The sequence below is a fragment of the Hemiscyllium ocellatum genome, unplaced genomic scaffold, assembly GCF_020745735.1.
Source record: "Hemiscyllium ocellatum isolate sHemOce1 unplaced genomic scaffold, sHemOce1.pat.X.cur. scaffold_2642_pat_ctg1, whole genome shotgun sequence".
In the NCBI taxonomy this organism is placed as follows: Eukaryota; Metazoa; Chordata; class Chondrichthyes; order Orectolobiformes; family Hemiscylliidae; genus Hemiscyllium; species Hemiscyllium ocellatum.
The window spans coordinates 1-27,847 of record NW_026868153.1 but is presented as its reverse complement, the minus strand read 5'-3'; the positions used below and the strand labels follow the sequence as shown (position 1 = coordinate 27,847).

The window sequence follows — 27,847 nt, the reverse complement described above, 5'->3', positions numbered from 1 at the left end:
TGTCCTGAATTGCAAATATGTCCTTGTTCCTCCGGTGTTACCGGGTCAAAATCGGGAATCCCCGCCCAAACAGCATCGCGGGGCTACCGACAGCACTTGGACTGCAGCGGTTCGAGAGAGCAGCTCACCACCAGGCTGATCTCGGCATGGGCGAGAAATGTTGGCCTTGACGGAAAGATCCTATTCATTGCCTCCCCTTGTGTTGGTGTAGCTTGCCCATAAATGCCAATCATCGTTTCCCTCACGTACAGGATTCGCTCCTCGGCATTCCGCATCAATCCGAAAAGTTGCGAAAAGCGAATTACGTCCGTGCACCCTTTCTTTATCGTCCACTTTCAATATCCTCTCTACTTGTATCCGACTCTCTGTGGAGAATGGGGAGGGAGCTGATCTCCCCGTGTAAACATGTCACGCTGCAAGCGTGCCTCATCACCACCAGCAGCTCGATTCGACATCTCCGTTCACATTGCTGCAGATCGCTGACAACATTATAATCCGACCCAGTTGACAAACTGACAACTGTTTCGCTACTTGCACCGCAAATGATGACAAATCGTTCCAAATCGTACGGGTGGCACAGTGGATCAGTGGTTAGTACGGCTGCCTGGTGGCACCAGGGAGCTGAAGCCAGTTCCAGCCTTGGGCGATGGTCTGCGTGAATAATCTTTACGTGCAGACGTAGCTACTAAAGCAGGTCGCTTCCGTACAGTAGTTTGCGAAGAAACAAACAGAGATGGGGGTTTCACTCTATTCAGGAAACAGACTAAAGACATTTCTTTCTTGTTCAAGAAAATATTAGGATAAATTTGTTGCCTCGGGGTGGGGGGGGAGGCGGGGGGTTGGGAAGGGGCTGTGGGGGCTGATCTGATAGCCATTTGACATTGGCTGAGTCATGGGATCCCACAACCTGATTTGACTGTGTTAAAAATCCCACAACACCAGGGTTCAGCCCAACGGGGTTCTTTGAAATTACAGCAGTCACCCCACCCCCCGCCACCGCCGTACCATCGGTGGGATACGTTCCAAGAACGACCGCAGAAGCCCAAAACGGCAGACAAGGGCAAATCCATTCATTCAAATTGGCAAGTTACCTTCCTGGCAGGCCCCTGGTTCCAGAATGTTCCCTGTAGCACGTTGGGGTTACCCCTGTCCTGGCTTTCAGCGTGCTGCACCTTCATCAGGTAACTGCAGAGCAGGTTCATAAGACAGAAAACCCGTAACAAAAGACGATAGTTTCCTGCAACTGAAAAGACAATAGATGCAACAATCACTGACTGCCATCAACACGGCAAACTAGCAAAGGCAAGAGATTCACATTGCATTCACCTGCTTTTGAACTTGGGTAGGCGTTGGGTGCACCATTCCTGGAAACACTGCAATACCAGGCTGATACATGGAGAGGACAGAGCAAGCCCTGAAGCCATCTCCCTGCTCCAAAAATCCATTTAATACAAACACTCCCACCTTCGGGAGATATCAGCGATTAAACTGATAAGAACAGAAACTACACATATTCCAAGCCAAAAGGCCGAGAAGCGATAGCACATTAATACTCCAATGGTGGAGGTCATATTTGCCGACTATCCTTTCCATCAGTTTGATGATATTCAAAGTTCCTTTATTCCCTTACCGTCTACCTTCCTTCCAAGATATCCAACCAGACCGGAAGATCACTCTGCAGCAGTCGCTGTGCTTTCCCCGTGCTTTTCTGTCCATCTGTTACGTAGCCGCGTAGGTCGCGCTGACGACCAATCAGATGGCACGGGCCGGAGCCACCGCACGTCAGGTCGACTGCAGAGAGGTTTCTCCCGGTGATCGGGGACAGCGGCGGCGGCAGGGTCATTCATTCCCCCGGCAGGGTCATTCATTCCCCCGGCATCTACAAGATTCACCAGAATTCCTCAGGCAGCACCTTGCAAACCCATGGCCAACGCAGCCTCGAAGGATGACGGCAGCAGATCCACGGGAACACCACCATTCGCAAGTTCTCCCCCCCGCCGAGGCACTCGCTGTCCTGAATTGCAAATATGTCCTTGTTCCTCCGGTGTTACCGGGTCAAAATCGGGAATCCCCGCCCAAACAGCATCGCGGGGCTACCGACAGCACTTGGACTGCAGCGGTTCGAGAGAGCAGCTCACCACCAGGCTGATCTCGGCATGGGCGAGAAATGTTGGCCTTGACGGAAAGATCCTATTCATTGCCTCCCCTTGTGTTGGTGTAGCTTGCCCATAAATGCCAATCATCGTTTCCCTCACGTACAGGATTCGCTCCTCGGCATTCCGCATCAATCCGAAAAGTTGCGAAAAGCGAATTACGTCCGTGCACCCTTTCTTTATCGTCCACTTTCAATATCCTCTCTACTTGTATCCGACTCTCTGTGGAGAATGGGGAGGGAGCTGATCTCCCCGTGTAAACATGTCACGCTGCAAGCGCGCCTCATCACCACCAGCAGCTCGATTCGACATCTCCGTTCACATTGCTGCAGATCGCTGACAACATTATAATCCGACCCAGTTGACAAACTGACAACTGTTTCGCTACTTGCACCGCAAATGATGACAAATCGTTCCAAATCGTACGGGTGGCACAGTGGATCAGTGGTTAGTACGGCTGCCTGGTGGCACCAGGGAGCTGAAGCCAGTTCCAGCCTTGGGCGATCGTCTGCGTGAATAATCTTTACGTACAGACGTAGCTACTAAAGCAGGTCGCTTCCGTACAGTAGTTTGCGAAGAAACAAAACAGAGATGGGGGTTTCACTCTATTCAGGAAACAGACTAAAGACATTTCTTTCTTGTTCAAGAAAATATTAGGATAAATTTGTTGCCTCGGGGTGGGGGGGGAGGCGGGGGGTTGGGAAGGGGCTGTGGGGGCTGATCTGATAGCCATTTGACATTGGCTGAGTCATGGGATCCCACAACCTGATTTGACTGTGTTAAAAATCCCACAACACCAGGTTTCAGCCCAACGGGGTTCTTTGAAATTACAGCAGTCACCCCACCCCCCGCCACCGCCGTACCATCGGTGGGATACGTTCCAAGAACGACCGCAGAAGCCCAAAACGGCAGACAAGGTCAAATCCATTCATTCAAATTGGCAAGTTACCTTCCTGGCAGGCCCCTGGTTCCAGAATGTTCCCTGTAGCACGTTGGGGTTACCCCTGTCCTGGCTTTCAGCGTGCTGCACCTTCATCAGGTAACTGCAGAGCAGGTTCATAAGACAGAAAACCCGTAACAAAAGACGATAGTTTCCTGCAACTGAAAAGACAATAGATGCAACAATCACTGACTGCCATCAACACGGCAAACGAGCAAAGGCAAGAGATTCACATTGCATTCACCTGCTTTTGAACTTGGGTAAGCGTTGGGTGCACCATTCCTGGAAACACTGCAATACCAGGCTGATACATGGAGAGGACAGAGCAAGCCCTTAAGCCATCTCCCTGCTCCAAAAATCCATTTAATACAAACACTCCCACCTTCGGGAGATATCAGCGATTAAACTGATAAGAACAGAAACTACACATATTCCAAGCCAAAAGGCCGAGAAGCGATAGCACATTAATACTCCAACGGTGGAGGTCATATTTGCCGACTATCCTTTCCATCAGTTTGATGATATTCAAAGTTCCTTTATTCCCTTACCGTCTACCTTCCTTCCAAGATATCCAACCAGACCGGAAGATCACTCTGCAGCAGTCGCTGTGCTTTCCCCGTGCTTTTCTGTTACGTAGCCGCGTAGGTCGCGCTGACGACCAATCAGATGGCACGGGCCGGAGCCACTGCACGTCAGGTCGACTGCAGAGAGGTTTCTCCCGGTGATCGGGGACAGCGGCGGCGGCAGGGTCATTCATTCCCCGGCAGGGTCATTCATTCCCCCGGCATCTACAAGATTCACCAGAATTCCTCAGGCAGCACCTTGTAAACCCATGGCCAACGCAGCCTCGAAGGATGACGGCAGCAGATCCACGGGAACACCACCATTCGCAAGTTCTCCCCCCGCCGAGGCACTCGCTGTCCTGAATTGCAAATATGTCCTTGTTCCTCCGGTGTTACCGGGTCAAAATCGGGAATCCCCGCCCAAACAGCATCGCGGGGCTACCGACAGCACTTGGACTGCAGCGGTTCGAGAGAGCAGCTCACCACCAGGCTGATCTCGGCATGGGCGAGAAATGTTGGCCTTGACGGAAAGATCCTATTCATTGCCTCCCCATGTGTTGGTGTAGCTTGCCCATAAATGCCAATCATCGTTTCCCTCACGTACAGGATTCGCTCCTCGGCATTCCGCATCAATCCGAAAAGTTGCGAAAAGCGAATTACGTCCGTGCACCCTTTCTTTATCGTCCACTTTCAATATCCTCTCTACTTGTATCCGACTCTCTGTGGAGAATGGGGAGGGAGCTGATCTCCCCGTGTAAACATGTCACGCTGCAAGCGTGCCTCATCACCACCAGCAGCTCGATTCGACATCTCCGTTCACATTGCTGCAGATCGCTGACAACATTATAATCCGACCCAGTTGACAAACTGACAACTGTTTCGCTACTTGCACCGCAAATGATGACAAATCGTTCCAAATCGTACGGGTGGCACAGTGGATCAGTGGTTAGTACGGCTGCCTGGTGGCACCAGGGAGCTGAAGCCAGTTCCAGCCTTGGGCGATCGTCTGCGTGAATAATCTTTACGTGCAGACGTAGCTACTAAAGCAGGTCGCTTCCGTACAGTAGTTTGCGAAGAAACAAACAGAGATGGGGGTTTCACTCTATTCAGGAAACAGACTAAAGACATTTCTTTCTTGTTCAAGAAAATATTAGGATAAATTTGTTGCCTCGGGGGTGGGGGGGGAGGCGGGGGGGTTGGGAAGGGGCTGTGGGGGCTGATCTGATAGCCATTTGACATTGGCTGAGTCATGGGATCCCACAACCTGATTTGACTGTGTTAAAAATCCCACAACACCAGGTTTCAGCCCAACGGGGTTCTTTGAAATTACAGCAGTCACCCCACCCCCCGCCACCGCCGTACCATCGGTGGGATACGTTCCAAGAACAACCGCAGAAGCCCAAAACGGCAGACAAGGGCAAATCCATTCATTCAAATTGGCAAGTTACCTTCCTGGCAGGCCCCTGGTTCCAGAATGTTCCCTGTAGCACGTTGGGGTTACCCCTGTCCTGGCTTTCAGCGTGCTGCACCTTCATCAGGTAACTGCAGAGCAGGTTCATAAGACAGAAAACCCGTAACAAAAGACGATAGTTTCCTGCAACTGAAAAGACAATAGATGCAACAATCACTGACTGCCATCAACACGGCAAACTAGCAAAGGCAAGAGATTCACATTGCATTCACCTGCTTTTGAACTTGGGTAAGCGTTGGGTGCACCATTCCTGGAAACACTGCAATACCAGGCTGATACATGGAGAGGACAGAGCAAGCCCTTAAGCCATCTCCCTGCTCCAAAAATCCATTTAATACAAACACTCCCACCTTCGGGAGATATCAGCGATTAAACTGATAAGAACAGAAACTACACATATTCCAAGCCAAAAGGCCGAGAAGCGATAGCACATTAATACTCCAACGGTGGAGGTCATATTTGCCGACTATCCTTTCCATCAGTTTGATGATATTCAAAGTTCCTTTATTCCCTTACCGTCTACCTTCCTTCCAAGATATCCAACCAGACCGGAAGATCACTCTGCAGCAGTCGCTGTGCTTTCCCCGTGCTTTTCTGTCCATCTGTTACGTAGCCGCGTAGGTCGCGCTGACGACCAATCAGATGGCACGGGCCGGAGCCACCGCACGTCAGGTCGACTGCAGAGAGGTTTCTCCCGGTGATCGGGGACAGCGGCGGCGGCAGGGTCAGTCATTCCCCCGGCATCTACAAGATTCACCAGAATTCCTCAGGCAGCACCTTGCAAACCCATGGCCAACGCAGCCTCGAAGGATGACGGCAGCAGATCCACGGGAACACCACCATTCGCAAGTTCTCCCCCCCGCCGAGGCACTCGCTGTCCTGAATTACAAATATGTCCTTGTTCCTCCGGTGTTACCGGGTCAAAATCGGGAATCCCCGCCCAAACAGCATCGCGGGGCTACCGACAGCACTTGGACTGCAGCGGTTCGAGAGAGCAGCTCACCACCAGGCTGATCTCGGCATGGGCGAGAAATGTTGGCCTTGACGGAAAGATCCTATTCATTGCCTCCCCTTGTGTTGGTGTAGCTTGCCCATAAATGCCAATCATCGTTTCCCTCACGTACAGGATTCGCTCCTCGGCATTCCGCATCAATCCGAAAAGTTGCGAAAAGCGAATTACGTCCGTGCACCCTTTCTTTATCGTCCACTTTCAATATCCTCTCTACTTGTATCCGACTCTCTGTGGAGAATGGGGAGGGAGCTGATCTCCCCGTGTAAACATGTCACGCTGCAAGCGCGCCTCATCACCACCAGCAGCTCGATTCGACATCTCCGTTCACATTGCTGCAGATCGCTGACAACATTATAATCCGACCCAGTTGACAAACTGACAACTGTTTCGCTACTTGCACCGCAAATGATGACAAATCGTTCCAAATCGTACGGGTGGCACAGTGGATCAGTGGTTAGTACGGCTGCCTGGTGGCACCAGGGAGCTGAAGCCAGTTCCAGCCTTGGGCGATCGTCTGCGTGAATAATCTTTACGTACAGACGTAGCTACTAAAGCAGGTCGCTTCCGTACAGTAGTTTGCGAAGAAACAAAACAGAGATGGGGGTTTCACTCTATTCAGGAAACAGACTAAAGACATTTCTTTCTTGTTCAAGAAAATATTAGGATAAATTTGTTGCCTCGGGGTGGGGGGGGAGGCGGGGGGGTTGGGAAGGGGCTGTGGGGGCTGATCTGATAGCCATTTGACATTGGCTGAGTCATGGGATCCCACAACCTGATTTGACTGTGTTAAAAATCCCACAACACCAGGTTTCAGCCCAACGGGGTTCTTTGAAATTACAGCAGTCACCCCACCCCCCGCCACCGCCGTACCATCGGTGGGATACGTTCCAAGAACGACCGCAGAAGCCCAAAACGGCAGACAAGGTCAAATCCATTCATTCAAATTGGCAAGTTACCTTCCTGGCAGGCCCCTGGTTCCAGAATGTTCCCTGTAGCACGTTGGGGTTACCCCTGTCCTGGCTTTCAGCGTGCTGCACCTTCATCAGGTAACTGCAGAGCAGGTTCATAAGACAGAAAACCCGTAACAAAAGACGATAGTTTCCTGCAACTGAAAAGACAATAGATGCAACAATCACTGACTGCCATCAACACGGCAAACTAGCAAAGGCAAGAGATTCACATTGCATTCACCTGCTTTTGAACTTGGGTAAGCGTTGGGTGCACCATTCCTGGAAACACTGCAATACCAGGCTGATACATGGAGAGGACAGAGCAAGCCCTTAAGCCATCTCCCTGCTCCAAAAATCCATTTAATACAAACACTCCCACCTTCGAGAGATATCAGCGATTAAACTGATAAGAACAGAAACTACACATATTCCAAGCCAAAAGGCCGAGAAGCGATAGCACATTAATACTCCAACGGTGGAGGTCATATTTGCCGACTATCCTTTCCATCAGTTTGATGATATTCAAAGTTCCTTTATTCCCTTACCGTCTACCTTCCTTCCAAGATATCCAACCAGACCGGAAGATCACTCTGCAGCAGTCGCTGTGCTTTCCCCGTGCTTTTCTGTCCATCTGTTACGTAGCCGCGTAGGTCGCGCTGACGACCAATCAGATGGCACGGGCCGGAGCCACCGCACGTCAGGTCGACTGCAGAGAGGTTTCTCCCGGTGATCGGGGACAGCGGCGGCGGCAGGGTCATTCATTCCCCCGGCATCTACAAGATTCACCAGAATTCCTCAGGCAGCACCTTGCAAACCCATGGCCAACGCAGCCTCGAAGGATGACGGCAGCAGATCCACGGGAACACCACCATTCGCAAGTTCTCCCCCCGCCGAGGCACTCGCTGTCCTGAATTGCAAATATGTCCTTGTTCCTCCGGTGTTACCGGGTCAAAATCGGGAATCCCCGCCCAAACAGCATCGCGGGGCTACCGACAGCACTTGGACTGCAGCGGTTCGAGAGAGCAGCTCACCACCAGGCTGATCTCGGCATGGGCGAGAAATGTTGGCCTTGACGGAAAGATCCTATTCATTGCCTCCCCTTGTGTTGGTGTAGCTTGCCCATAAATGCCAATCATCGTTTCCCTCACGTACAGGATTCGCTCCTCGGCATTCCGCATCAATCCGAAAAGTTGCGAAAAGCGAATTACGTCCGTGCACCCTTTCTTTATCGTCCACTTTCAATATCCTCTCTACTTGTATCCGACTCTCTGTGGAGAATGGGGAGGGAGCTGATCTCCCCGTGTAAACATGTCACGCTGCAAGCGCGCCTCATCACCACCAGCAGCTCGATTCGACATCTCCGTTCACATTGCTGCAGATCGCTGACAACATTATAATCCGACCCAGTTGACAAACTGACAACTGTTTCGCTACTTGCACCGCAAATGATGACAAATCGTTCCAAATCGTACGGGTGGCACAGTGGATCAGTGGTTAGTACGGCTGCCTGGTGGCACCAGGGAGCTGAAGCCAGTTCCAGCCTTGGGCGATCGTCTGCGTGAATAATCTTTACGTACAGACGTAGCTACTAAAGCAGGTCGCTTCCGTACAGTAGTTTGCGAAGAAACAAACAGAGATGGGGGTTTCACTCTATTCAGGAAACAGACTAAAGACATTTCTTTCTTGTTCAAGAAAATATTAGGATAAATTTGTTGCCTCGGGGGTGGGGGGGGAGGCGGGGGGGTTGGGAAGGGGCTGTGGGGGCTGATCTGATAGCCATTTGACATTGGCTGAGTCATGGGATCCCACAACCTGATTTGACTGTGTTAAAAATCCCACAACACCAGGTTTCAGCCCAACGGGGTTCTTTGAAATTACAGCAGTCACCCCACCCCCCGCCACCGCCGTACCATCGGTGGGATACGTTCCAAGAACGACCGCAGAAGCCCAAAACGGCAGACAAGGTCAAATCCATTCATTCAAATTGGCAAGTTACCTTCCTGGCAGGCCCCTGGTTCCAGAATGTTCCCTGTAGCACGTTGGGGTTACCCCTGTCCTGGCTTTCAGCGTGCTGCACCTTCATCAGGTAACTGCAGAGCAGGTTCATAAGACAGAAAACCCGTAACAAAAGACGATAGTTTCCTGCAACTGAAAAGACAATAGATGCAACAATCACTGACTGCCATCAACACGGCAAACGAGCAAAGGCAAGAGATTCACATTGCATTCACCTGCTTTTGAACTTGGGTAGACGTTGGGTGCACCATTCCTGGAAACACTGCAATACCAGGCTGATACATGGAGAGGACAGAGCAAGCCCTTAAGCCATCTCCCTGCTCCAAAAATCCATTTAATACAAACACTCCCACCTTCGGGAGATATCAGCGATTAAACTGATAAGAACAGAAACTACACATATTCCAAGCCAAAAGGCCGAGAAGCGATAGCACATTAATACTCCAACGGTGGAGGTCATATTTGCCGACTATCCTTTCCATCAGTTTGATGATATTCAAAGTTCCTTTATTCCCTTACCGTCTACCTTCCTTCCAAGATATCCAACCAGACCGGAAGATCACTCTGCAGCAGTCGCTGTGCTTTCCCCGTGCTTTTCTGTTACGTAGCCGCGTAGGTCGCGCTGACGACCAATCAGATGGCACGGGCCGGAGCCACTGCACGTCAGGTCGACTGCAGAGAGGTTTCTCCCGGTGATCGGGGACAGCGGCGGCGGCAGGGTCATTCATTCCCCGGCAGGGTCATTCATTCCCCGGCATCTACAAGATTCACCAGAATTCCTCAGGCAGCACCTTGTAAACCCATGGCCAACGCAGCCTCGAAGGATGACGGCAGCAGATCCACGGGAACACCACCATTCGCAAGTTCTCCCCCGCGCCGAGGCACTCGCTGTCCTGAATTGCAAATATGTCCTTGTTCCTCCGGTGTTACCGGGTCAAAATCGGGAATCCCCGCCCAAACAGCATCGCGGGGCTACCGACAGCACTTGGACTGCAGCGGTTCGAGAGAGCAGCTCACCACCAGGCTGATCTCGGCATGGGCGAGAAATGTTGGCCTTGACGGAAAGATCCTATTCATTGCCTCCCCTTGTGTTGGTGTAGCTTGCCCATAAATGCCAATCATCGTTTCCCTCACGTACAGGATTCGCTCCTCGGCATTCCGCATCAATCCGAAAAGTTGCGAAAAGCGAATTACGTCCGTGCACCCTTTCTTTATCGTCCACTTTCAATATCCTCTCTACTTGTATCCGACTCTCTGTGGAGAATGGGGAGGGAGCTGATCTCCCCGTGTAAACATGTCACGCTGCAAGCGTGCCTCATCACCACCAGCAGCTCGATTCGACATCTCCGTTCACATTGCTGCAGATCGCTGACAACATTATAATCCGACCCAGTTGACAAACTGACAACTGTTTCGCTACTTGCACCGCAAATGATGACAAATCGTTCCAAATCGTACGGGTGGCACAGTGGATCAGTGGTTAGTACGGCTGCCTGGTGGCACCAGGGAGCTGAAGCCAGTTCCAGCCTTGGGCGATCGTCTGCGTGAATAATCTTTACGTGCAGACGTAGCTACTAAAGCAGGTCGCTTCCGTACAGTAGTTTGCGAAGAAACAAACAGAGATGGGGGTTTCACTCTATTCAGGAAACAGACCAAAGACATTTCTTTCTTGTTCAAGAAAATATTAGGATAAATTTGTTGCCTCGGGGTGGGGGGGGAGGCGGGGGGGTTGGGAAGGGGCTGTGGGGGCTGATCTGATAGCCATTTGACATTGGCTGAGTCATGGGATCCCACAACCTGATTTGACTGTGTTAAAAATCCCACAACACCAGGGTTCAGCCCAACGGGGTTCTTTGAAATTACAGCAGTCACCCCACCCCCCGCCACCGCCGTACCATCGGTGGGATACGTTCCAAGAACGACCGCAGAAGCCCAAAACGGCAGACAAGGGCAAATCCATTCATTCAAATTGGCAAGTTACCTTCCTGGCAGGCCCCTGGTTCCAGAATGTTCCCTGTAGCACGTTGGGGTTACCCCTGTCCTGGCTTTCAGCGTGCTGCACCTTCATCAGGTAACTGCAGAGCAGGTTCATAAGACAGAAAACCCGTAACAAAAGACGATAGTTTCCTGCAACTGAAAAGACAATAGATGCAACAATCACTGACTGCCATCAACACGGCAAACTAGCAAAGGCAAGAGATTCACATTGCATTCACCTGCTTTTGAACTTGGGTAAGCGTTGGGTGCACCATTCCTGGAAACACTGCAATACCAGGCTGATACATGGAGAGGACAGAGCAAGCCCTTAAGCCATCTCCCTGCTCCAAAAATCCATTTAATACAAACACTCCCACCTTCGGGAGATATCAGCGATTAAACTGATAAGAACAGAAACTACACATATTCCAAGCCAAAAGGCCGAGAAGCGATAGCACATTAATACTCCAACGGTGGAGGTCATATTTGCCGACTATCCTTTCCATCAGTTTGATGATATTCAAAGTTCCTTTATTCCCTTACCGTCTACCTTCCTTCCAAGATATCCAACCAGACCGGAAGATCACTCTGCAGCAGTCGCTGTGCTTTCCCCGTGCTTTTCTGTCCATCTGTTACGTAGCCGCGTAGGTCGCGCTGACGACCAATCAGATGGCACGGGCCGGAGCCACCGCACGTCAGGTCGACTGCAGAGAGGTTTCTCCCGGTGATCGGGGACAGCGGCGGCGGCAGGGTCATTCATTCCCCCGGCATCTACAAGATTCACAGAATTCCTCAGGCAGCACCTTGCAAACCCATGGCCAACGCAGCCTCGAAGGATGACGGCAGCAGATCCACGGGAACACCACCATTCGCAAGTTCTCCCCCCCGCCGAGGCACTCGCTGTCCTGAATTGCAAATATGTCCTTGTTCCTCCGGTGTTACCGGGTCAAAATCGGGAATCCCCGCCCAAACAGCATCGCGGGGCTACCGACAGCACTTGGACTGCAGCGGTTCGAGAGAGCAGCTCACCACCAGGCTGATCTCGGCATGGGCGAGAAATGTTGGCCTTGACGGAAAGATCCTATTCATTGCCTCCCCTTGTGTTGGTGTAGCTTGCCCATAAATGCCAATCATCGTTTCCCTCACGTACAGGATTCGCTCCTCGGCATTCCGCATCAATCCGAAAAGTTGCGAAAAGCGAATTACGTCCGTGCACCCTTTCTTTATCGTCCACTTTCAATATCCTCTCTACTTGTATCCGACTCTCTGTGGAGAATGGGGAGGGAGCTGATCTCCCCGTGTAAACATGTCACGCTGCAAGCGCGCCTCATCACCACCAGCAGCTCGATTCGACATCTCCGTTCACATTGCTGCAGATCGCTGACAACATTATAATCCGACCCAGTTGACAAACTGACAACTGTTTCGCTACTTGCACCGCAAATGATGACAAATCGTTCCAAATCGTACGGGTGGCACAGTGGATCAGTGGTTAGTACGGCTGCCTGGTGGCACCAGGGAGCTGAAGCCAGTTCCAGCCTTGGGCGATCGTCTGCGTGAATAATCTTTACGTACAGACGTAGCTACTAAAGCAGGTCGCTTCCGTACAGTAGTTTGCGAAGAAACAAAACAGAGATGGGGGTTTCACTCTATTCAGGAAACAGACTAAAGACATTTCTTCCTTGTTCAAGAAAATATTAGGATAAATTTGTTGCCTCGGGGGTGGGGGGTTGGGAAGGGGCTGTGGGGGCTGATCTGATAGCCATTTGACATTGGCTGAGTCATGGGATCCCACAACCTGATTTGACTGTGTTAAAAATCCCACAACACCAGGTTTCAGCCCAACGGGGTTCTTTGAAATTACAGCAGTCACCCCACCCCCCCGCCACCGCCGTACCATCGGTGGGATACGTTCCAAGAACGACCGCAGAAGCCCAAAACGGCAGACAAGGTCAAATCCATTCATTCAAATTGGCAAGTTACCTTCCTGGCAGGCCCCTGGTTCCAGAATGTTCCCTGTAGCACGTTGGGGTTACCCCTGTCCTGGCTTTCAGCGTGCTGCACCTTCATCAGGTAACTGCAGAGCAGGTTCATAAGACAGAAAACCCGTAACAAAAGACGATAGTTTCCTGCAACTGAAAAGACAATAGATGCAACAATCACTGACTGCCATCAACACGGCAAACTAGCAAAGGCAAGAGATTCACATTGCATTCACCTGCTTTTGAACTTGGGTAAGCGTTGGGTGCACCATTCCTGGAAACACTGCAATACCAGGCTGATACATGGAGAGGACAGAGCAAGCCCTTAAGCCATCTCCCTGCTCCAAAAATCCATTTAATACAAACACTCCCACCTTCGGGAGATATCAGCGATTAAACTGATAAGAACAGAAACTACACATATTCCAAGCCAAAAGGCCGAGAAGCGATAGCACATTAATACTCCAACGGTGGAGGTCATATTTGCCGACTATCCTTTCCATCAGTTTGATGATATTCAAAGTTCCTTTATTCCCTTACCGTCTACCTTCCTTCCAAGATATCCAACCAGACCGGAAGATCACTCTGCAGCAGTCGCTGTGCTTTACCCGTGCTTTTCTGTTACGTAGCCGCGTAGGTCGCGCTGACGACCAATCAGATGGCACGGGCCGGAGCCACTGCACGTCAGGTCGACTGCAGAGAGGTTTCTCCCGGTGATCGGGGACAGCGGCGGCGGCAGGGTCATTCATTCCCCGGCAGGGTCATTCATTCCCCGGCATCTACAAGATTCACCAGAATTCCTCAGGCAGCACCTTGCAAACCCATGGCCAACGCAGCCTCGAAGGATGACGGCAGCAGATCCACGGGAACACCACCATTCGCAAGTTCTCCCCCGCGCCGAGGCACTCGCTGTCCTGAATTGCAAATATGTCCTTGTTCCTCCGGTGTTACCGGGTCAAAATCGGGAATCCCCGCCCAAACAGCATCGCGGGGCTACCGACAGCACTTGGACTGCAGCGGTTCGAGAGAGCAGCTCACCACCAGGCTGATCTCGGCATGGGCGAGAAATGTTGGCCTTGACGGAAAGATCCTATTCATTGCCTCCCCTTGTGTTGGTGTAGCTTGCCCATAAATGCCAATCATCGTTTCCCTCACGTACAGGATTCGCTCCTCGGCATTCCGCATCAATCCGAAAAGTTGCGAAAAGCGAATTACGTCCGTGCACCCTTTCTTTATCGTCCACTTTCAATATCCTCTCTACTTGTATCCGACTCTCTGTGGAGAATGGGGAGGGAGCTGATCTCCCCGTGTAAACATGTCACGCTGCAAGCGCGCCTCATCACCACCAGCAGCTCGATTCGACATCTCCGTTCACATTGCTGCAGATCGCTGACAACATTATAATCCGACCCAGTTGACAAACTGACAACTGTTTCGCTACTTGCACCGCAAATGATGACAAATCGTTCCAAATCGTACGGGTGGCACAGTGGATCAGTGGTTAGTACGGCTGCCTGGTGGCACCAGGGAGCTGAAGCCAGTTCCAGCCTTGGGCGATCGTCTGCGTGAATAATCTTTACGTACAGACGTAGCTACTAAAGCAGGTCGCTTCCGTACAGTAGTTTGCGAAGAAACAAACAGAGATGGGGGTTTCACTCTATTCAGGAAACAGACTAAAGACATTTCTTTCTTGTTCAAGAAAATATTAGGATAAATTTGTTGCCTCGGGGTGGGGGGGGAGGCGGGGGGGTTGGGAAGGGGCTGTGGGGGCTGATCTGATAGCCATTTGACATTGGCTGAGTCATGGGATCCCACAACCTGATTTGACTGTGTTAAAAATCCCACAACACCAGGTTTCAGCCCAACGGGGTTCTTTGAAATTACAGCAGTCACCCCACCCCCCGCCACCGCCGTACCATCGGTGGGATACGTTCCAAGAACGACCGCAGAAGCCCAAAACGGCAGACAAGGGCAAATCCATTCATTCAAATTGGCAAGTTACCTTCCTGGCAGGCCCCTGGTTCCAGAATGTTCCCTGTAGCACGTTGGGGTTACCCCTGTCCTGGCTTTCAGCGTGCTGCACCTTCATCAGGTAACTGCAGAGCAGGTTCATAAGACAGAAAACCCGTAACAAAAGACGATAGTTTCCTGCAACTGAAAAGACAATAGATGCAACAATCACTGACTGCCATCAACACGGCAAACTAGCAAAGGCAAGAGATTCACATTGCATTCACCTGCTTTTGAACTTGGGTAAGCGTTGGGTGCACCATTCCTGGAAACACTGCAATACCAGGCTGATACATGGAGAGGACAGAGCAAGCCCTTAAGCCATCTCCCTGCTCCAAAAATCCATTTAATACAAACACTCCCACCTTCGGGAGATATCAGCGATTAAACTGATAAGAACAGAAACTACACATATTCCAAGCCAAAAGGCCGAGAAGCGATAGCACATTAATACTCCAACGGTGGAGGTCATATTTGCCGACTATCCTTTCCATCAGTTTGATGATATTCAAAGTTCCTTTATTCCCTTACCGTCTACCTTCCTTCCAAGATATCCAACCAGACCGGAAGATCACTCTGCAGCAGTCGCTGTGCTTTCCCCGTGCTTTTCTGTTACGTAGCCGCGTAGGTCGCGCTGACGACCAATCAGATGGCACGGGCCGGAGCCACTGCACGTCAGGTCGACTGCAGAGAGGTTTCTCCCGGTGATCGGGGACAGCGGCGGCGGCAGGGTCATTCATTCCCCCGGCATCTACAAGATTCACCAGAATTCCTCAGGCAGCACCTTGTAAACCCATGGCCAACGCAGCCTCGAAGGATGACGGCAGCAGATCCACGGGAACACCACCATTCGCAAGTTCTCCCCCCGCCGAGGCACTCGCTGTCCTGAATTGCAAATATGTCCTTGTTCCTCCGGTGTTACCGGGTCAAAATCGGGAATCCCCGCCCAAACAGCATCGCGGGGCTACCGACAGCACTTGGACTGCAGCGGTTCGAGAGAGCAGCTCACCACCAGGCTGATCTCGGCATGGGCGAGAAATGTTGGCCTTGACGGAAAGATCCTATTCATTGCCTCCCCTTGTGTTGGTGTAGCTTGCCCATAAATGCCAATCATCGTTTCCCCTCACGTACAGGATTCGCTCCTCGGCATTCCGCATCAATCCGAAAAGTTGCGAAAAGCGAATTACGTCCGTGCACCCTTTCTTTATCGTCCACTTTCAATATCCTCTCTACTTGTATCCGACTCTCTGTGGAGAATGGGGAGGGAGCTGATCTCCCCGTGTAAACATGTCACGCTGCAAGCGTGCCTCATCACCACCAGCAGCTCGATTCGACATCTCCGTTCACATTGCTGCAGATCGCTGACAACATTATAATCCGACCCAGTTGACAAACTGACAACTGTTTCGCTACTTGCACCGCAAATGATGACAAATCGTTCCAAATCGTACGGGTGGCACAGTGGATCAGTGGTTAGTACGGCTGCCTGGTGGCACCAGGAGCTGAAGCCAGTTCCAGCCTTGGGCGATCGTCTGCGTGAATAATCTTTACGTGCAGACGTAGCTACTAAAGCAGGTCGCTTCCGTACAGTAGTTTGCGAAGAAACAAACAGAGATGGGGGTTTCACTCTATTCAGGAAACAGACCAAAGACATTTCTTTCTTGTTCAAGAAAATATTAGGATAAATTTGTTGCCTCGGGGTGGGGGGGGAGGCGGGGGGTTGGGAAGGGGCTGTGGGGGCTGATCTGATAGCCATTTGACATTGGCTGAGTCATGGGATCCCACAACCTGATTTGACTGTGTTAAAAATCCCACAACACCAGGTTCAGCCCAACGGGGTTCTTTGAAATTACAGCAGTCACCCCACCCCCCGCCACCGCCGTACCATCGGTGGGATACGTTCCAAGAACGACCGCAGAAGCCCCAAAACGGCAGACAAGGGCAAATCCATTCATTCAAATTGGCAAGTTACCTTCCTGGCAGGCCCCTGGTTCCAGAATGTTCCCTGTAGCACGTTGGGGTTACCCTGTCCTGGCTTTCAGCGTGCTGCACCTTCATCAGGTAACTGCAGAGCAGGTTCATAAGACAGAAAACCCGTAACAAAAGACGATAGTTTCCTGCAACTGAAAAGACAATAGATGCAACAATCACTGACTGCCATCAACACGGCAAACTAGCAAAGGCAAGAGATTCACATTGCATTCACCTGCTTTTGAACTTGGGTAAGCGTTGGGTGCACCATTCCTGGAAACACTGCAATACCAGGCTGATACATGGAGAGGACAGAGCAAGCCCTTAAGCCATCTCCCTGCTCCAAAAATCCATTTAATACAAACACTCCCACCTTCGGGAGATATCAGCGATTAAACTGATAAGAACAGAAACTACACATATTCCAAGCCAAAAGGCCGAGAAGCGATAGCACATTAATACTCCAACGGTGGAGGTCATATTTGCCGACTATCCTTTCCATCAGTTTGATGATATTCAAAGTTCCTTTATTCCCTTACCGTCTACCTTCCTTCCAAGATATCCAACCAGACCGGAAGATCACTCTGCAGCAGTCGCTGTGCTTTCCCCGTGCTTTTCTGTCCATCTGTTACGTAGCCGCGTAGGTCGCGCTGACGACCAATCAGATGGCACGGGCCGGAGCCACCGCACGTCAGGTCGACTGCAGAGAGGTTTCTCCCGGTGATCGGGGACAGCGGCGGCGGCAGGGTCATTCATTCCCCCGGCATCTACAAGATTCACCAGAATTCCTCAGGCAGCACCTTGCAAACCCATGGCCAACGCAGCCTCGAAGGATGACGGCAGCAGATCCACGGGAACACCACCATTCGCAAGTTCTCCCCCCGCGCCGAGGCACTCGCTGTCCTGAATTGCAAATATGTCCTTGTTCCTCCGGTGTTACCGGGTCAAAATCGGGAATCCCCGCCCAAACAGCATCGCGGGGCTACCGACAGCACTTGGACTGCAGCGGTTCGAGAGAGCAGCTCACCACCAGGCTGATCTCGGCATGGGCGAGAAATGTTGGCCTTGACGGAAAGATCCTATTCATTGCCTCCCCTTGTGTTGGTGTAGCTTGCCCATAAATGCCAATCATCGTTTCCCTCACGTACAGGATTCGCTCCTCGGCATTCCGCATCAATCCGAAAAGTTGCGAAAAGCGAATTACGTCCGTGCACCCTTTCTTTATCGTCCACTTCAATATCCTCTCTACTTGTATCCGACTCTCTGTGGAGAATGGGGAGGGAGCTGATCTCCCCGTGTAAACATGTCACGCTGCAAGCGCGCCTCATCACCACCAGCAGCTCGATTCGACATCTCCGTTCACATTGCTGCAGATCGCTGACAACATTATAATCCGACCCAGTTGACAAACTGACAACTGTTTCGCTACTTGCACCGCAAATGATGACAAATCGTTCCAAATCGTACGGGTGGCACAGTGGATCAGTGGTTAGTACGGCTGCCTGGTGGCACCAGGGAGCTGAAGCCAGTTCCAGCCTTGGGCGATCGTCTGCGTGAATAATCTTTACGTACAGACGTAGCTACTAAAGCAGGTCGCTTCCGTACAGTAGTTTGCGAAGAAACAAACAGAGATGGGGGTTTCACTCTATTCAGGAAACAGACTAAAGACATTTCTTCCTTGTTCAAGAAAATATTAGGATAAATTTGTTGCCTCGGGGGGTGGGGGGGAGGCGGGGGGGTTGGGAAGGGGCTGTGGGGGCTGATCTGATAGCCATTTGACATTGCTGAGTCATGGGATCCCACAACCTGATTTGACTGTGTTAAAAATCCCACAACACCAGGTTTCAGCCCAACGGGGTTCTTTGAAATTACAGCAGTCACCCCACCCCCCGCCACCGCCGTACCATCGGTGGGATACGTTCCAAGAACGACCGCAGAAGCCCAAAACGGCAGACAAGGTCAAATCCATTCATTCAAATTGGCAAGTTACCTTCCTGGCAGGCCCCTGGTTCCAGAATGTTCCCTGTAGCACGTTGGGGTTACCCCTGTCCTGGCTTTCAGCGTGCTGCACCTTCATCAGGTAACTGCAGAGCAGGTTCATAAGACAGAAAACCCGTAACAAAAGACGATAGTTTCCTGCAACTGAAAAGACAATAGATGCAACAATCACTGACTGCCATCAACACGGCAAACGAGCAAAGGCAAGAGATTCACATTGCATTCACCTGCTTTTGAACTTGGGTAGACGTTGGGTGCACCATTCCTGGAAACACTGCAATACCAGGCTGATACATGGAGAGGACAGAGCAAGCCCTTAAGCCATCTCCCTGCTCCAAAAATCCATTTAATACAAACACTCCCACCTTCGGGAGATATCAGCGATTAAACTGATAAGAACAGAAACTACACATATTCCAAGCCAAAAGGCCGAGAAGCGATAGCACATTAATACTCCAACGGTGGAGGTCATATTTGCCGACTATCCTTTCCATCAGTTTGATGATATTCAAAGTTCCTTTATTCCCTTACCGTCTACCTTCCTTCCAAGATATCCAACCAGACCGGAAGATCACTCTGCAGCAGTCGCTGTGCTTTCCCCGTGCTTTTCTGTTACGTAGCCGCGTAGGTCGCGCTGACGACCAATCAGATGGCACGGGCCGGAGCCACTGCACGTCAGGTCGACTGCAGAGAGGTTTCTCCCGGTGATCGGGGACAGCGGCGGCGGCAGGGTCATTCATTCCCCGGCATCTACAAGATTCACCAGAATTCCTCAGGCAGCACCTTGTAAACCCATGGCCAACGCAGCCTCGAAGGATGACGGCAGCAGATCCACGGGAACACCACCATTCGCAAGTTCTCCCCCGCGCCGAGGCACTCGCTGTCCTGAATTGCAAATATGTCCTTGTTCCTCCGGTGTTACCGGGTCAAAATCGGGAATCCCCGCCCAAACAGCATCGCGGGGCTACCGACAGCACTTGGACTGCAGCGGTTCGAGAGAGCAGCTCACCACCAGGCTGATCTCGGCATGGGCGAGAAATGTTGGCCTTGACGGAAAGATCCTATTCATTGCCTCCCCTTGTGTTGGTGTAGCTTGCCCATAAATGCCAATCATCGTTTCCCTCACGTACAGGATTCGCTCCTCGGCATTCCGCATCAATCCGAAAAGTTGCGAAAAGCGAATTACGTCCGTGCACCCTTTCTTTATCGTCCACTTTCAATATCCTCTCTACTTGTATCCGACTCTCTGTGGAGAATGGGGAGGGAGCTGATCTCCCGTGTAAACATGTCACGCTGCAAGCGTGCCTCATCACCACCAGCAGCTCGATTCGACATCTCCGTTCACATTGCTGCAGATCGCTGACAACATTATAATCCGACCCAGTTGACAAACTGACAACTGTTTCGCTACTTGCACCGCAAATGATGACAAATCGTTCCAAATCGTACGGGTGGCACAGTGGATCAGTGGTTAGTACGGCTGCCTGGTGGCACCAGGGAGCTGAAGCCAGTTCCAGCCTTGGGCGATCGTCTGCGTGAATAATCTTTACGTGCAGACGTAGCTACTAAAGCAGGTCGCTTCCGTACAGTAGTTTGCGAAGAAACAAACAGAGATGGGGGTTTCACTCTATTCAGGAAACAGACCAAAGACATTTCTTCTTGTTCAAGAAAATATTAGGATAAATTTGTTGCCTCGGGGTGGGGGGGGAGGCGGGGGGGTTGGGAAGGGGCTGTGGGGCTGATCTGATAGCCATTTGACATTGGCTGAGTCATGGGATCCCACAACCTGATTTGACTGTGTTAAAAATCCCACAACACCAGGTTCAGCCCAACGGGGTTCTTTGAAATTACAGCAGTCACCCCACCCCCCCGCCACCGCCGTACCATCGGTGGGATACGTTCCAAGAACGACCGCAGAAGCCCAAAACGGCAGACAAGGGCAAATCCATTCATTCAAATTGGCAAGTTACCTTCCTGGCAGGCCCCTGGTTCCAGAATGTTCCCTGTAGCACGTTGGGTTACCCCTGTCCTGGCTTTCAGCGTGCTGCACCTTCATCAGGTAACTGCAGAGCAGGTTCATAAGACAGAAAACCCGTAACAAAAGACGATAGTTTCCTGCAACTGAAAAGACAATAGATGCAACAATCACTGACTGCCATCAACACGGCAAACTAGCAAAGGCAAGAGATTCACATTGCATTCACCTGCTTTTGAACTTGGGTAAGCGTTGGGTGCACCATTCCTGGAAACACTGCAATACCAGGCTGATACATGGAGAGGACAGAGCAAGCCCTTAAGCCATCTCCCTGCTCCAAAAATCCATTTAATACAAACACTCCCACCTTCGGGAGATATCAGCGATTAAACTGATAAGAACAGAACCTACACATATTCCAAGCCAAAAGGCCGAGAAGCGATAGCACATTAATACTCCAACGGTGGAGGTCATATTTGCCGACTATCCTTTCCATCAGTTTGATGATATTCAAAGTTCCTTTATTCCCTTACCGTCTACCTTCCTTCCAAGATATCCAACCAGACCGGAAGATCACTCTGCAGCAGTCGCTGTGCTTTCCCCGTGCTTTTCTGTCCATCTGTTACGTAGCCGCGTAGGTCGCGCTGACGACCAATCAGATGGCACGGGCCGGAGCCACCGCACGTCAGGTCGACTGCAGAGAGGTTTCTCCCGGTGATCGGGGACAGCGGCGGCGGCAGGGTCATTCATTCCCCGGCAGGGTCATTCATTCCCCCGGCATCTACAAGATTCACCAGAATTCCTCAGGCAGCACCTTGCAAACCCATGGCCAACGCAGCCTCGAAGGATGACGGCAGCAGATCCACGGGAACACCACCATTCGCAAGTTCTCCCCCCGCCGAGGCACTCGCTGTCCTGAATTGCAAATATGTCCTTGTTCCTCCGGTGTTACCGGGTCAAAATCGGGAATCCCCGCCCAAACAGCATCGCGGGGCTACCGACAGCACTTGGACTGCAGCGGTTCGAGAGAGCAGCTCACCACCAGGCTGATCTCGGCATGGGCGAGAAATGTTGGCCTTGACGGAAAGATCCTATTCATTGCCTCCCCATGTGTTGGTGTAGCTTGCCCATAAATGCCAATCATCGTTTCCCTCACGTACAGGATTCGCTCCTCGGCATTCCGCATCAATCCGAAAAGTTGCGAAAAGCGAATTACGTCCGTGCACCCTTTCTTTATCGTCCACTTTCAATATCCTCTCTACTTGTATCCGACTCTCTGTGGAGAATGGGGAGGGAGCTGATCTCCCCGTGTAAACATGTCACGCTGCAAGCGCGCCTCATCACCACCAGCAGCTCGATTCGACATCTCCGTTCACATTGCTGCAGATCGCTGACAACATTATAATCCGACCCAGTTGACAAACTGACAACTGTTTCGCTACTTGCACCGCAAATGATGACAAATCGTTCCAAATCGTACGGGTGGCACAGTGGATCAGTGGTTAGTACGGCTGCCTGGTGGCACCAGGGAGCTGAAGCCAGTTCCAGCCTTGGGCGATCGTCTGCGTGAATAATCTTTACGTACAGACGTAGCTACTAAAGCAGGTCGCTTCCGTACAGTAGTTTGCGAAGAAACAAACAGAGATGGGGGTTTCACTCTATTCAGGAAACAGACTAAAGACATTTCTTTCTTGTTCAAGAAAATATTAGGATAAATTTGTTGCCTCGGGGTGGGGGGGGAGGCGGGGGGGTTGGGAAGGGGCTGTGGGGGCTGATCTGATAGCCATTTGACATTGGCTGAGTCATGGGATCCCACAACCTGATTTGACTGTGTTAAAAATCCCACAACACCAGGGTTCAGCCCAACGGGGTTCTTTGAAATTACAGCAGTCACCCCACCCCCGCCACCGCCGTACCATCGGTGGGATACGTTCCAAGAACGACCGCAGAAGCCCAAAACGGCAGACAAGGGCAAATCCATTCATTCAAATTGGCAAGTTACCTTCCTGGCAGGCCCCTGGTTCCAGAATGTTCCCTGTAGCACGTTGGGGTTACCCCTGTCCTGGCTTTCAGCGTGCTGCACCTTCATCAGGTAACTGCAGAGCAGGTTCATAAGACAGAAAACCCGTAACAAAAGACGATAGTTTCCTGCAACTGAAAAGACAATAGATGCAACAATCACTGACTGCCATCAACACGGCAAACTAGCAAAGGCAAGAGATTCACATTGCATTCACCTGCTTTTGAACTTGGGTAAGCGTTGGGTGCACCATTCCTGGAAACACTGCAATACCAGGCTGATACATGGAGAGGACAGAGCAAGCCCTTAAGCCATCTCCCTGCTCCAAAAATCCATTTAATACAAACACTCCCACCTTCGGGAGATATCAGCGATTAAACTGATAAGAACAGAAACTACACATATTCCAAGCCAAAGGCCGAGAAGCGATAGCACATTAATACTCCAACGGTGGAGGTCATATTTGCCGACTATCCTTTCCATCAGTTTGATGATATTCAAAGTTCCTTTATTCCCTTACCGTCTACCTTCCTTCCAAGATATCCAACCAGACCGGAAGATCACTCTGCAGCAGTCGCTGTGCTTTCCCCGTGCTTTTCTGTCCATCTGTTACGTAGCCGCGTAGGTCGCGCTGACGACCAATCAGATGGCACGGGCCGGAGCCACCGCACGTCAGGTCGACTGCAGAGAGGTTTCTCCCGGTGATCGGGGACAGCGGCGGCGGCAGGGTCATTCATTCCCCCGGCATCTACAAGATTCACCAGAATTCCTCAGGCAGCACCTTGCAAACCCATGGCCAACGCAGCCTCGAAGGATGACGGCAGCAGATCCACGGGAACACCACCATTCGCAAGTTCTCCCCCCGCCGAGGCACTCGCTGTCCTGAATTACAAATATGTCCTTGTTCCTCCGGTGTTACCGGGTCAAAATCGGGAATCCCCGCCCAAACAGCATCGCGGGGCTACCGACAGCACTTGGACTGCAGCGGTTCGAGAGAGCAGCTCACCACCAGGCTGATCTCGGCATGGGCGAGAAATGTTGGCCTTGACGGAAAGATCCTATTCATTGCCTCCCCTTGTGTTGGTGTAGCTTGCCCATAAATGCCAATCATCGTTTCCCTCACGTACAGGATTCGCTCCTCGGCATTCCGCATCAATCCGAAAAGTTGCGAAAAGCGAATTACGTCCGTGCACCCTTTCTTTATCGTCCACTTTCAATATCCTCTCTACTTGTATCCGACTCTCTGTGGAGAATGGGGAGGGAGCTGATCTCCCCGTGTAAACATGTCACGCTGCAAGCGCGCCTCATCACCACCAGCAGCTCGATTCGACATCTCCGTTCACATTGCTGCAGATCGCTGACAACATTATAATCCGACCCAGTTGACAAACTGACAACTGTTTCGCTACTTGCACCGCAAATGATGACAAATCGTTCCAAATCGTACGGGTGGCACAGTGGATCAGTGGTTAGTACGGCTGCCTGGTGGCACCAGGGAGCTGAAGCCAGTTCCAGCCTTGGGCGATCGTCTGCGTGAATAATCTTTACGTACAGACGTAGCTACTAAAGCAGGTCGCTTCCGTACAGTAGTTTGCGAAGAAACAAACAGAGATGGGGTTTCACTCTATTCAGGAAACAGACTAAAGACATTTCTTTCTTGTTCAAGAAAATATTAGGATAAATTTGTTGCCTCGGGGGTGGGGGGGGAGGGCGGGGGGGTTGGGAAGGGGCTGTGGGGGCTGATCTGATAGCCATTTGACATTGGCTGAGTCATGGGATCCCACAACCTGATTTGACTGTGTTAAAAATCCCACAACACCAGGTTTCAGCCCAACGGGGTTCTTTGAAATTACAGCAGTCACCCCCCCCCGCCACCGCCGTACCATCGGTGGGATACGTTCCAAGAACGACCGCAGAAGCCCAAAACGGCAGACAAGGTCAAATCCATTCAATCAAATTGGCAAGTTACCTTCCTGGCAGGCCCCTGGTTCCAGAATGTTCCCTGTAGCACGTTGGGTTACCCCTGTCCTGGCTTTCAGCGTGCTGCACCTTCATCAGGTAACTGCAGAGCAGGTTCATAAGACAGAAAACCCGTAACAAAAGACGATAGTTTCCTGCAACTGAAAAGACAATAGATGCAACAATCACTGACTGCCATCAACACGGCAAACTAGCAAAGGCAAGAGATTCACATTGCATTCACCTGCTTTTGAACTTGGGTAGCGTTGGGTGCACCATTCCTGGAAACACTGCAATACCAGGCTGATACATGGAGAGGACAGAGCAAGCCCTTAAGCCATCTCCCTGCTCCAAAAATCCATTTAATACAAACACTCCCACCTTCGGGAGATATCAGCGATTAAACTGATAAGAACAGAAACTACACATATTCCAAGCCAAAAGGCCGAGAAGCGATAGCACATTAATACTCCAACGGTGGAGGTCATATTTGCCGACTATCCTTTCCATCAGTTTGATGATATTCAAAGTTCCTTTATTCCCTTACCGTCTACCTTCCTTCCAAGATATCCAACCAGACCGGAAGATCACTCTGCAGCAGTCGCTGTGCTTTCCCCGTGCTTTTCTGTTACGTAGCCGCGTAGGTCGCGCTGACGACCAATCAGATGGCACGGGCCGGAGCCACCGCACGTCAGGTCGACTGCAGAGAGGTTTCTCCCGGTGATCGGGGACAGCGGCGGCGGCAGGGTCATTCATTCCCCGGCAGGGTCATTCATTCCCCGGCATCTACAAGATTCACCAGAATTCCTCAGGCAGCACCTTGTAAACCCATGGCCAACGCAGCCTCGAAGGATGACGGCAGCAGATCCACGGGAACACCACCATTCGCAAGTTCTCCCCCGCGCCGAGGCACTCGCTGTCCTGAATTGCAAATATGTCCTTGTTCCTCCGGTGTTACCGGGTCAAAATCGGGAATCCCCGCCCAAACAGCATCGCGGGGCTACCGACAGCACTTGGACTGCAGCGGTTCGAGAGAGCAGCTCACCACCAGGCTGATCTCGGCATGGGCGAGAAATGTTGGCCTTGACGGAAAGATCCTATTCATTGCCTCCCCTTGTGTTGGTGTAGCTTGCCCATAAATGCCAATCATCGTTTCCCTCACGTACAGGATTCGCTCCTCGGCATTCCGCATCAATCCGAAAAGTTGCGAAAAGCGAATTACGTCCGTGCACCCTTTCTTTATCGTCCACTTTCAATATCCTCTCTACTTGTATCCGACTCTCTGTGGAGAATGGGGAGGGAGCTGATCTCCCGTGTAAACATGTCACGCTGCAAGCGTGCCTCATCACCACCAGCAGCTCGATTCGACATCTCCGTTCACATTGCTGCAGATCGCTGACAACATTATAATCCGACCCAGTTGACAAACTGACAACTGTTTCGCTACTTGCACCGCAAATGATGACAAATCGTTCCAAATCGTACGGGTGGCACAGTGGATCAGTGGTTAGTACGGCTGCCTGGTGGCACCAGGGAGCTGAAGCCAGTTCCAGCCTTGGGCGATCGTCTGCGTGAATAATCTTTACGTGCAGACGTAGCTACTAAAGCAGGTCGCTTCCGTACAGTAGTTTGCGAAGAAACAAACAGAGATGGGGGTTTCACTCTATTCAGGAAACAGACTAAAGACATTTCTTTCTTGTTCAAGAAAATATTAGGATAAATTTGTTGCCTCGGGGTGGGGGGGGGGGAGGCGGGGGGGTTGGGAAGGGGCTGTGGGGGCTGATCTGATAGCCATTTGACATTGGCTGAGTCATGGATCCCACAACCTGATTTGACTGTGTTAAAAATCCCACAACACCAGGTTCAGCCCAACGGGGTTCTTTGAAATTACAGCAGTCACCCCACCCCCCGCCACCGCCGTACCATCGGTGGGATACGTTCCAAGAACGACCGCAGAAGCCCAAAACGGCAGACAAGGGCAAATCCATTCATTCAAATTGGCAAGTTACCTTCCTGGCAGGCCCCTGGTTCCAGAATGTTCCCTGTAGCACGTTGGGGTTACCCCTGTCCTGGCTTTCAGCGTGCTGCACCTTCATCAGGTAACTGCAGAGCAGGTTCATAAGACAGAAAACCCGTAACAAAAGACGATAGTTTCCTGCAACTGAAAAGACAATAGATGCAACAATCACTGACTGCCATCAACACGGCAAACTAGCAAAGGCAAGAGATTCACATTGCATTCACCTGCTTTGAACTTGGGTAAGCGTTGGGTGCACCATTCCTGGAAACACTGCAATACCAGGCTGATACATGGAGAGGACAGAGCAAGCCCTTAAGCCATCTCCCTGCTCCAAAAATCCATTTAATACAAACACTCCCACCTTCGGGAGATATCAGCGATTAAACTGATAAGAACAGAAACTACACATATTCCAAGCCAAAAGGCCGAGAAGCGATAGCACATTAATACTCCAACGGTGGAGGTCATATTTGCCGACTATCCTTTCCATCAGTTTGATGATATTCAAAGTTCCTTTATTCCCTTACCGTCTACCTTCCTTCCAAGATATCCAACCAGACCGGAAGATCACTCTGCAGCAGTCGCTGTGCTTTCCCCGTGCTTTTTTGTCCATCTGTTACGTAGCCGCGTAGGTCGCGCTGACGACCAATCAGATGGCACGGGCCGGAGCCACCGCACGTCAGGTCGACTGCAGAGAGGTTTCTCCCGGTGATCGGGGACAGCGGCGGCGGCAGGGTCATTCATTCCCCGGCATCTACAAGATTCACCAGAATTCCTCAGGCAGCACCTTGCAAACCCATGGCCAACGCAGCCTCGAAGGATGACGGCAG

At 51.3% G+C, this 27,847-nt stretch overlaps 14 non-coding genes across 14 annotated transcripts; all 14 read right to left on the bottom strand.

Annotated features, from left to right (window-relative positions):
* Positions 1 to 1,348: 1,348 nt before the first annotated feature.
* Positions 1,349 to 1,540, bottom strand: LOC132812270 (U2 spliceosomal RNA). The gene has a single exon (XR_009643561.1). It is a non-coding gene; the product is annotated as a U2 spliceosomal RNA (small nuclear RNA).
* Positions 1,541 to 3,359: 1,819 nt separating this feature from the next.
* On the bottom strand, positions 3,360 to 3,551 carry LOC132812254 (U2 spliceosomal RNA). The gene has a single exon (XR_009643545.1). It is a non-coding gene; the product is annotated as a U2 spliceosomal RNA (small nuclear RNA).
* A 1,810-nt stretch (positions 3,552 to 5,361) lies between these two features.
* On the bottom strand, positions 5,362 to 5,553 carry LOC132812253 (U2 spliceosomal RNA). The gene has a single exon (XR_009643544.1). It is a non-coding gene; the product is annotated as a U2 spliceosomal RNA (small nuclear RNA).
* A 1,799-nt stretch (positions 5,554 to 7,352) lies between these two features.
* LOC132812273 (U2 spliceosomal RNA) lies at positions 7,353 to 7,544 on the bottom strand. Its single transcript, XR_009643564.1, has one exon. It is a non-coding gene; the product is annotated as a U2 spliceosomal RNA (small nuclear RNA).
* A 1,798-nt stretch (positions 7,545 to 9,342) lies between these two features.
* Positions 9,343 to 9,534, bottom strand: LOC132812252 (U2 spliceosomal RNA). The gene has a single exon (XR_009643543.1). It is a non-coding gene; the product is annotated as a U2 spliceosomal RNA (small nuclear RNA).
* Positions 9,535 to 11,343: 1,809 nt separating this feature from the next.
* Positions 11,344 to 11,535, bottom strand: LOC132812251 (U2 spliceosomal RNA). Its single transcript, XR_009643542.1, has one exon. It is a non-coding gene; the product is annotated as a U2 spliceosomal RNA (small nuclear RNA).
* Positions 11,536 to 13,322: 1,787 nt separating this feature from the next.
* Positions 13,323 to 13,514, bottom strand: LOC132812250 (U2 spliceosomal RNA). Its single transcript, XR_009643541.1, has one exon. It is a non-coding gene; the product is annotated as a U2 spliceosomal RNA (small nuclear RNA).
* A 1,809-nt stretch (positions 13,515 to 15,323) lies between these two features.
* On the bottom strand, positions 15,324 to 15,515 carry LOC132812280 (U2 spliceosomal RNA). Its single transcript, XR_009643570.1, has one exon. It is a non-coding gene; the product is annotated as a U2 spliceosomal RNA (small nuclear RNA).
* A 1,787-nt stretch (positions 15,516 to 17,302) lies between these two features.
* On the bottom strand, positions 17,303 to 17,494 carry LOC132812279 (U2 spliceosomal RNA). Its single transcript, XR_009643569.1, has one exon. It is a non-coding gene; the product is annotated as a U2 spliceosomal RNA (small nuclear RNA).
* Positions 17,495 to 19,292: 1,798 nt separating this feature from the next.
* On the bottom strand, positions 19,293 to 19,484 carry LOC132812271 (U2 spliceosomal RNA). Its single transcript, XR_009643562.1, has one exon. It is a non-coding gene; the product is annotated as a U2 spliceosomal RNA (small nuclear RNA).
* A 1,785-nt stretch (positions 19,485 to 21,269) lies between these two features.
* LOC132812274 (U2 spliceosomal RNA) lies at positions 21,270 to 21,461 on the bottom strand. Its single transcript, XR_009643565.1, has one exon. It is a non-coding gene; the product is annotated as a U2 spliceosomal RNA (small nuclear RNA).
* A 1,816-nt stretch (positions 21,462 to 23,277) lies between these two features.
* LOC132812275 (U2 spliceosomal RNA) lies at positions 23,278 to 23,468 on the bottom strand. Its single transcript, XR_009643566.1, has one exon. It is a non-coding gene; the product is annotated as a U2 spliceosomal RNA (small nuclear RNA).
* Positions 23,469 to 25,262: 1,794 nt separating this feature from the next.
* LOC132812260 (U2 spliceosomal RNA) lies at positions 25,263 to 25,454 on the bottom strand. Its single transcript, XR_009643551.1, has one exon. It is a non-coding gene; the product is annotated as a U2 spliceosomal RNA (small nuclear RNA).
* A 1,808-nt stretch (positions 25,455 to 27,262) lies between these two features.
* Positions 27,263 to 27,454, bottom strand: LOC132812249 (U2 spliceosomal RNA). Its single transcript, XR_009643540.1, has one exon. It is a non-coding gene; the product is annotated as a U2 spliceosomal RNA (small nuclear RNA).
* Between the last annotated feature and the right edge of the window lie 393 nt (positions 27,455 to 27,847).